This window comes from Sinocyclocheilus anshuiensis, unplaced genomic scaffold (genome assembly GCF_001515605.1).
Source record: "Sinocyclocheilus anshuiensis isolate Anshui unplaced genomic scaffold, SAMN03320099.WGS_v1.1 scaffold1686, whole genome shotgun sequence".
NCBI lineage: Eukaryota > Metazoa > Chordata > Actinopteri > Cypriniformes > Cyprinidae > Sinocyclocheilus > Sinocyclocheilus anshuiensis.
In genome coordinates, this window is record NW_015547717.1 from 2,339 (window position 1) to 10,978 (window position 8,640).

General features: G+C 35.7%; 1 long non-coding RNA gene across 1 annotated transcript; it reads left to right on the top strand.

Moving 5' to 3' along the window:
• The first annotated feature begins 2,790 nt into the window (after positions 1-2,790).
• Positions 2,791-4,046, top strand: LOC107704213 (uncharacterized). The gene is made up of 3 exons (XR_001635927.1): positions 2,791-2,806; positions 2,979-3,115; positions 3,972-4,046. It is a non-coding gene; the product is annotated as an uncharacterized LOC107704213 (long non-coding RNA).
• Positions 4,047-8,640: the final 4,594 nt, after the last annotated feature.

An 8,640-nucleotide genomic window follows, 5' to 3' on the forward strand; every position in this document is an offset into this window, starting at 1 on the left:
GTTTTTTTTTTGTTTTTTTTTTGATAAGGGCAAATATGTAAAAGTAGAGTGAATGCTTAGAAATATAGAAAGGGTAAATTATTGGATGTTTGGAAAAAAATTTAATGGTTGAGAGGAGAATGATTATGCATGTTGTGCTGTGCTTAATCGAGTACTGCTACTACATTTCAGTAAACATGTTAGTGAAGGTGATTTGCAGAGGAGCACAGAAGTATGTTAAGGTCCCTGAGACTGATGGGGAATTGAACTATCACCAGTTTCACCAGGAAGGTTTGAAGGCTGTTTTGGTAACATATAGAAGTAATAGGGCATATGAGCTTAGGTACATCATACTGTATTATATTAATTTAATTGTAAATACCATTATTAACTACGTAACATTTTCTGACTTCATTCTTATCCCAACATAGCTGCAAAAAAATTTGCCCTGCCGACTGATGTAGAGGTGACTTACAAGGATTCATCAGGGACTGAGGTTGATGCTGACATATTCAGTGAACTCCTCCTGCAAGGCAGTGTCACTCTCATAGCCTGTTTGGATGATGGTGTGTTCAGTTTTACTGTAATTCTATAAGTTTTGTTCTAGCGACTGTTCTAGACACATTTTTTTCATAAATAAATTATTTGAAGTTAAAGCAGGATTATGTAAACTGCTTAATTTGACCTCATGTGAATTTGTTTTGCCCCAAAATCTAGACACATCTGATGTCTTGACGTCTTCAGAAACATGTTCATCAAATGCATCAGCACAGATTACTGACAATCCCCTGAGAAAGAAAGCAAGGACGACAGATGACTGTACTACTACTGACAAACAAGCAGCAAAAAATGTAAGTTATGCAAATGTTATTAAAAAATTGTTACCTCTTACCTTGTATACTGATTAGTCATTATCCATGCTTTAAGATAAAGCACAACTATGACCTCTTTACCAGGGTTCTGATCATATCACTGCACAGCACTTATAGGCTGCTGGTCTTGTTGCATAGCATTTGCTGTCAAGGACAATTTATTTCTGTCCTTAATATTTTATTATATCTATAGATGCACCAGTCGACCAGCCATAAACCGGACTTTTTTTTTTTTGTTGGCCGTGTTCTGAAAGTACAACCCTCTGCACAAACTACATTTTGTGTGACATTAAAATTATAGTATGTTATTTCAGCAAAGAAAAAAGTTAATTGCACAAAAAGAGCCTCTTTCCTGAGCTTGAAGTACAACACAAGAAGTGTTCAATGTGGACCCACCAAGCAGTTGCCATGCTAACAAGCAATTTTTGCTCGGGGTAGTGATCAAAAAAATAAATTGTAAAAGCAGTTTCGCAGCAAAAATTGCCCCATATATAATAGTTTGGATTGTAAGAATGTACAGGGAGACTTCATTTACAAAAACGATCTTGTTAGCCAATGTTTTCTCAGTAAAGCTGTATAACTTCCTATTAATTTAATATAATGAGTCAGTATACTACAGAATACTAATATACTGGAGCTGTGGCTTAATTTAGTTGATGTCCTGAGTCATTGCCATATCTTTCATATAGTTGTAACTGAGGGTTTACTCGCACTCTACTACACATTGTGTCCACAGCCCCTTTAGCTGTGACTATATTAATAATACATCAAGGCCTTTTATATTTTTCTGCTTAAATATGTGTGTAAATGTCTGCATTTATTTCACACGTATTTCTTCATGTTACAGATGGTCAAAATAGTCCTGAAGTCAAAACCTGGTGGAGACAAAATAATGTTTTGAATACGATAAAACCAAAACTTTGTCAGACAGCACCCGCAGACAGTTGGTTAACATGCTCGTTGCCGACATGATTGAAGCTCATGGGTAAGAATTTTAATATAAATGATGGATTATGAATATGGTCTGAGTTAAAAAAAAAAATTCAAGTACCCTTTTAGACTGGTTTATGTTGAAAGGTTGTCTTGTCCCCAATTCCCTTTGTTTACCAATGTCCCTGCTTTATGACTCAAAACAGAAGAACTCCTCCACAAACTGTGCGGACGAAGTATGCACTAGGTATTGTCACTTTGTTTCCTAACCTGGAGGACCCATATTCTAAAAACGGATATGTAAGTGCTTTTTTTCAGATTATACAGTTCTAAAAAATTATTCACTTTAAAAAAAAAAAAATGTAATGATTTGCCTTCATTTTTTTTATTTTTTTTTAACTCGTTTACTGGGCTCTTTTAATTTTTTTTTTTTAGGAGCACTTCTACGATGCGTCTAGCGGCACTGGGTACCTGGCCTGGCGCTTAAAAACTGTAAAGAGAAGTACTGCAGTTGGTGAAAAAAACAGACCCGAGTCAACTGAAGCCAACAATGGTCCACTCTCAGAGAGAGTACCATTTTCAAACACCGAACAGCTGACCGGAGATGAGTGCAGAGAGGCGATATCAACTATGAAACACACTTCAGATGAGACCGTTGTTAGGGAAAAAATGAAGATAACATTTCAATACAGACAGGCTATGGTCCATAGTCCTGAGAAGTCTCTAGATGTATTGGACATGTTCCCTAGATTCCTGGACACGCCTGGCCTTGTAAGTATAAGTCGTAGTCTGTTTAATATTGTGTCCTCTACCTCAAGTTTTATAAGTGTTTGTTCTGTTTGTTTGTTTTTTTTTACAGATTGAACAAGATGTTTTGCTACTGTTTGGAGAAGAGATCTCAGGAAAGTTTCTGGCAAAGTGGCCAACCTGCTTCAAACAGAGAGTGATCAATGACAGCAAAGGATTGTCCTCCAGTCACCACATTGAGGAACTCATCAAAGATGCTCCGCGTGAACCTGGTGATGGTAAGATTTAACACGTATCATAGAAAGGAATCATGGGCACAAGGACCAAAGACAATAATAGCTTTGCTATCTGTTGTGTTTTAGTATTTTGATGCTTCATAACACTTATTTTGAGTACTTGTCCAGTCCAGTTACTTATCTTTTTTTTTTATTCTTTCTTGGTCTATTTTAGACTCTACAGGGTGGGATAGTGACATCTCAGCCTTACTGTTGCTGCTGTATCTCCTGCCCCCAACTCCAAAAGGTCACAAGAAGGCAGCAAAGATCAGCCCCCTTCAGGCAGCTGACCATGTGGTGCGATTTCTTAGGGTGAGTTTTAATGTGTTTTTAATTCATTCTGAAATCCACAGTGGCCGAGACGTGCAAAACAAATCACAATTATGAAAACAATTTAACAAATCCAAAAACAAAACGTCAAACTATAAATGCAGCGCCAAGTCTAAAAACGAAATGGCAAGTCAGAAAACACAATGACAAAATGGAAAAGATTAGATATATTTTGTGAATTGAATACTTACAGCAGATTGGATGATACATCTGTCAATCAAGACATGCAGTCAATTAAGTACAGCACACTGCGGCAGAAGTTTTAATAAAATAATGTAAATATAGTGCTAATGGGTAGGGCTGGGTGATATGGGCAAAACTTCATATCTCTATTATTTGGCCGATTTGCTATATACGGTATATATCTTGGTATTTTCGTTTTTGTATCTGGATTTTTATTTTTTTATCGGTATTTAATATACAGTATATATTTTACATACTGCCCAATGTTGTCCAACGAAACAATATATTAAAGGCTATGACAACTAATAAAGTGAATGCAACAATGTAAGCCTATATATTATGTGCAAAAAGGGTCAAAATCACATTTCATAATAACATTGTAACATTACAATCTAAAAACATTATGCTCGTTCATTATGCTCGTTTCATTTAAAAAAAAAAAAATGAAAATTGTTTCTGACTAGCTATTTTGTTTTTTGATTTGTTCATTTGTTTTCATAATTGTGATTTGGTTTGTGCTTCTCAGCCACCGTAAATCACAGATGTCAGTTGTACCTTCTTTTCTTCAGTAACTTACTGGACCATGTTTGGCATTGCATCTATAAAACAGAATTAGCATTCATTGTAATTGGCCTGGTTTTCTTATATTATCTAGATGGGAACCAGCATTCCAATGTTTTTGGAGAAAGTCGGATCTGCACAGCCTTTCCTGCTCTGTATTGGAGAAAATAACTGTGACTTGACTTGCCTCATGACAATCAACTGTGACATAACGGGTCGCTGTTGTGTCTGCCATTTTGCAATCAGGCTCCTCTGTCACCGCCATTTTGTGAGCGTGATCTAGTGCGGGGACCATTACACGAGTGAGTGCGGGGTCGCGTTCCTCCGCGATACCCACAGTGAACACTGAACCAACAGACAATAGAGCATAATCCATAAAATTACTTAGAGAAGAACGGGGACCTTCATGGATTAATAGTGTCTTCAAAGGTTCATTGATACCCTCGCAAAAAAAGTCTAATAGTATACAGTCCAGCAGATCTGAATAATGAGCAATGGCTAAATACTCTTGAATATAGCCTTCCAGCAATCGTGTGCCCTGTCTAAAGGCTAACAATATTCTTGCCGTATCCATACCTGGCCAATGTCCATCCGAGAAGCCGCTGGATCCTTGTGGGGCCGAGTATTCTGTCACGGAGTGACTGAGAAGTGAGACATGTGGATCCAAGTGCAAAGACAGACAGTTGGTTAACATGCTCGTTGCCGACATGATTGAAGCTCTTGGGTAAGAATTTTAATATAAATGATGGATTATGAATATGGTCTGAGTTAAAAAAAAAAATTCAAGTACCCTTTTAGACTGGTTTATGTTGAAAGGTTGTCTTGTCCCCAATTCACTTTGTTTACCAATGTCCCTGCTTTATGACTCAAAACAGAAGAACTCCTCCACAAACTGTGCGGACAAAGTATGCACTAGGTATTGTCACTTTGTTTCCTAACCTGGAGGACCCATATTCTAAAAACGGATATGTAAGTGCTTTTTTCAGATTATACAGTTCTAAAAAAAATAATTAACTTTAAAAAAATGTAATTTTTTATATTTTATATTTTATATTTGCCTTCATTTTTTTTTTTTTACTCGTTTACTGGGCTCTTTTTTTTTTTTTTAGGAGCACTTCTACGATGCATCTAGCGGCACTGGAAACCTGGCCTGGTGCTTAAAAACTGTAAAGAGAAGTACTGCAGTTGGTGAAAAAAACAGACCCGAGTCAACTGAAGCCAACAATGGTCCACTCTCAGAGAGAGTACCATTTTCAAACACCGAACAGCTGACCGGAGATGAGTGCAGAGAGGCGATATCAACTATGAAACACACTTCAGATGAGACCGTTGTTAGGGAAAAAATTAAGATAACATTTCAATACAGACAGGCTATGGTCCATAGTCCAGAGAAGTTTCTAGATGTATTGGACATGTTCCCTAGATTCCTGGACACACCTGGCTTTGTAAGTATAAATCGTAGTCTGTTTAATATTGTGTCCTCTACCTCAAGTTTTATAAGTGTTTGTTCTGTTTTTTATTTATTTATTTATTTTTATACACAGATTGAACAAGATTTTTTGCTACTATTTGGAGAAGAGATCTCAGGAAAGTTTCTGGCAAAGTGGCCAACCTACTTCAAACAGAGAGTGATCAATGACAGCAAAGGATTGTCCTCCAGTCACCACATTGAGGAACTCATCAAAGATGCTCAGCGTGAACCTGGTGATGGTAAGATTTAACACATATCATAAAAAGGAATCATGGGCACAAGGACCAAAGACAATAATAGCTTTGCTATCTGTTGTGTTTTAGTATTTTGATGCTTCATAACACTTATTTTGAGTACTTGTCCAGTCCAGTTACTTATCTTTTTTTTTTATTCTTTCTTGGTCTATTTTAGACTCTACAGGGTGGGATAGTGACATCTCAGCCTTACTGTTGCTGCTGTATCTCCTGCCCCCAACTCCAAAAGGTCACAAGAAGGCAGCAAAGATCAGCCCCCTTCAGGCAGCTGACCATGTGGTACGATTTCTTAGGGTGAGTTTTAATGTGTTTTTAATTAATTATGAAATCCACAGTGGCCGAGACGTGCAAAACAAATCACAATTATGAAAACAATTTAACAAATCCAAAAACAAAACGTCAAACTATAAATGCAGCGCCAAGTCTAAAAACGAAATGGCAAGTCAGAAAACACAATGACAAAATGGAAAAGATTAGATATATTTTGTGAATTGAATACTTACAGCAGATTGGATGATACATCTGTCAATCAAGACATGCAGTCAATTAAGTACAGCACACTGCGGCAGAAGTTTTAATAAAATAATGTAAATATAGTGCTAATGGGTAGGGCTGGGTGATATGGGCAAAACTTCATATCTCTATTATTTGGCCGATTTGCTATATACGGTATATATCTTGGTATTTTCGTTTTTGTATCTGGATTTTTATTTTTTTATCGGTATTTAATATACAGTATATATTTTACATACTGCCCAATGTTGTCCAACGAAACAATATATTAAAGGCTATGACAACTAATAAAGTGAATGCAACAATGTAAGCCTATATATTATGTGCAAAAAGGGTCAAAATCACATTTCATAATAACATTGTAACATTACAATCTAAAAACATTATGCTCGTTCATTATGCTCGTTTCATTTAAAAAAAAAAAAATGAAAATTGTTTCTGACTAGCTATTTTGTTTTTTGATTTTTTCATTTGTTAAATAAATAAAAACAAAAGCACAGACTTGTATTAGGCTATTTTGATTACCCCATTACAGTCACTTTACAGTTAGTGCTATCATAAAAATACACTTACTTATAGGTTTAAAATTCTACATACACAGGAAAAATGGCAGAGTAGTTTTTCCAGAGTTAATATTTTTTTCCTCAAAAAAATGTTTTTACTCTATTTTGAGTGTACAGAGTAAAATGTGTCAGTAGAGTGGGAGCAAAATTACAGAGGAACTGTGACTCCTCCCCAAACTGTTCTCCTCCCTTCGTTGATCCGCCATTACTGTTACTGCTGCTTGTGGGTTTAGAAGAGAAGATGCGCTTCTGCTGGATGGTAAAGTAAGTAAAGTTTCAAAGTCTTAGTATTTATTTTAATAATATTCGCCTCTGTTTTGAGCTCAGATTATTTTGCCACGTTTTTTGAACATTATAATCGAGATCGCTTCTCATGTTAGCTTGAGAACTAAATTAGGCAAAGTTATCTTGAAAGCAAATAACTGTTAGCTAACATACAGTATGAACATTACGAACGTTAATTGACACCAGTGAAACTAGCTAGCTACCTATCAATTGTCTGTCCACTAAACTATTGTGACGAGTGGTTCAAGTTGTGCACCACATGTACTTGACTCCGTAAAGAGTTAAGTTAACCTTAGCCTTAATTGTATTGTTGGAGCATTTTGATGTGTATTAGCCCTATTCGGACGGTATGTTAACTGTTTCTCATGGGAACATAAGGTATTTTCAACATTTACAGGGGCTAGTCGGTGATTTTATTGCAGAATGTCGGTGTTTCAATTCAAATTTCACCGTTTGAATCCTTTTTGATCACTGCGCAACACCGTACGATAACTTTTGCGCTTCACTGTAATTTGCATGCATTTTTAATGTACACTTTTATTACTGAAATGCTGGGAAGTAGGCTATTTACAAGAACAATATTTCATCAGCGCTCCTCCTCAGCCAGAGGAGAAAGAGGGAAAAAACAGATAAACATTTGAAATGGGCCATACAGCAAGTTGTTAATATTAGCCTACAATTAGGCTATATACATTAAAGATATAAACCAAGCAATTTAATGTTTACCTCATGTAAATATAAGGCTGAATTAACTTATTTTAATTATTATATTTTAAAATGACATCCATCACTTTGAGATAAAAAAAATAATTTCTATTGCGTGTCTGTCTTCATATTTTTAAACAGGAGATTCAAATAACCACATAATAAAAATTATGTTATAATATTTTCCTATTTTTAAATTAAATATGAAATTATTCATATTTTTCCAAGCATAGCCTATTGTATTTACAGCAGACAATCATGCAACCACGTGAACAGCGCATTCCCAGGTTTGAAGGATCACAAAACTCACTTCTCCATGAATAAAACGACATCTGAATACATGGGTTTTATCACTGATGTGCCATGCAGATTTATTTTTACAGACATCCACATGAGAAACCATTACCGTCCGAATAGAGCTATTGAGCACCATGCTTTAACAGAACTATTGGACAGTTATTACAAATTAAAAACCCATTAGTGAACAAAGATAACGCATGTTGTGTAGTGCACTAATGAATGATTTTTCATCATCTGACTGTGAGTGTTATCGCCCTGTTTAACTTTGTCTTTTTGGTTCCTTCAGGATGCAAACCAACAACATTGTCAGAATGAAGTTCAAGGAAATATAAACCAACAACATTGGCATGAAGTTCAAGGAAATATATTTTTTCTTAAAAACCTTTTACATTTGAAATGTTTTTGGAATGTGGTAAGAAATAAACTTTAACATTGTTAATATCATTAATACTTTTCCCTCAGATTTTTTTTAAATAGTAATATAAGTGTATGATTGTGTTTTATGTTGAATAAAAATAACTCTCTTACTTCCTTTGGCATTGCTGGCCTTTGTCAGTTTGCCAATGGTTTGTCTTCCTTCAGTTGCCAAAAAATCGTCCTACAATGGATGTTAAAGTCTTTGATGAGTCAAAGACAGAGGTTGATGAGGAATCATTCGACTACCTGCTGACA